Genomic DNA, 477 nt, shown 5'->3' on the forward strand with positions numbered 1-477 from the left:
CGAGGCAGAGCCAGTCCTCCTGCTTGGGACCTGGGCATAGGAAAGCAAACGCTGGGCAGGAGGAAGGAGCCCCAGGCTATGGATGCCTCTGGGGGAACCCTGGGTCAGCAACGGCCAGAGGAGCTCCTGAACTTAAGCAGTATCTGCCACCTCCCTACCTTTGGGTGTCTTCTGGTGGCCAGTGTGCTGAGGTCAGGACCCTCGCTGGCTCCCGAATTCGACTGGGCAGGCTCCAAAGCAGTGGAGTTGGTGCAACTGCCACCTCTACCTCTTGGATCACAGAGCTGCGGGACAGCTTCACCCGCCACACCCTGAGCTGGGCCCGCTTGTGGCTGGCACTGGGGGACAGGGTGTTCCAGGCACTTCTGCTCCTGTATATCGCGTCCTGCGCCTTGCTGTCTGTATGCTGGTAGACGTCAGAGCCACAGGTTGGCTCTGCAGAACCCTTGTACCAGCCCTGATTGGGGTTGGCTTTGG

The sequence above is a fragment of the Piliocolobus tephrosceles genome, chromosome 9 (genome assembly GCF_002776525.5).
Source record: "Piliocolobus tephrosceles isolate RC106 chromosome 9, ASM277652v3, whole genome shotgun sequence".
Lineage (NCBI taxonomy): Eukaryota > Metazoa > Chordata > Mammalia > Primates > Cercopithecidae > Piliocolobus > Piliocolobus tephrosceles.